Genomic DNA, 368 nt, shown 5'->3' with positions numbered 1-368 from the left:
AGCTAGGCACTTCATACATATTACTATTGGCAGGAAATATATAAAGGTGTTTGAAATGTGTGAGTTTTCTTCCCAGGATATTTTTACAAGGATTGTAATCTTCAGAAAAAAAAGAAAAGAAAGGTTGAATAGAGAAAAATAAAGATTTGAAGCTTTTCCAGATAATTCAAACTATTATTGTTTCAAGCAGGGTGTCTTGGGTTAAGACATTTTCCTAAGATGGCATGAAATGTTTTGTTTCTAGATTAAAATGTATGAAATGGACTATGAACCTGATGGGGAAGTTTCATCACCTTTAGTGTCTCCAGATGTAAAGGAGTTTCCCTCATATACTTGGACAGTCACTTAGTACTAGAATCAGCAATATC

At 33.2% G+C, this 368-nt stretch overlaps 1 protein-coding gene across 1 annotated transcript in view; it reads left to right on the top strand.

Moving 5' to 3' along the window:
• LOC119586190 (vacuolar protein sorting-associated protein 45-like) overlaps positions 1-368 on the top strand; it is a gene marked incomplete in the record, with an annotated part of 11,967 nt that overhangs the window by 494 nt on the left and 11,105 nt on the right.

This window comes from Penaeus monodon, chromosome 21 (genome assembly GCF_015228065.2).
Source record: "Penaeus monodon isolate SGIC_2016 chromosome 21, NSTDA_Pmon_1, whole genome shotgun sequence".
NCBI lineage: Eukaryota > Metazoa > Arthropoda > Malacostraca > Decapoda > Penaeidae > Penaeus > Penaeus monodon.
This window is presented reverse-complemented; position numbering and strand designations above follow the sequence as displayed.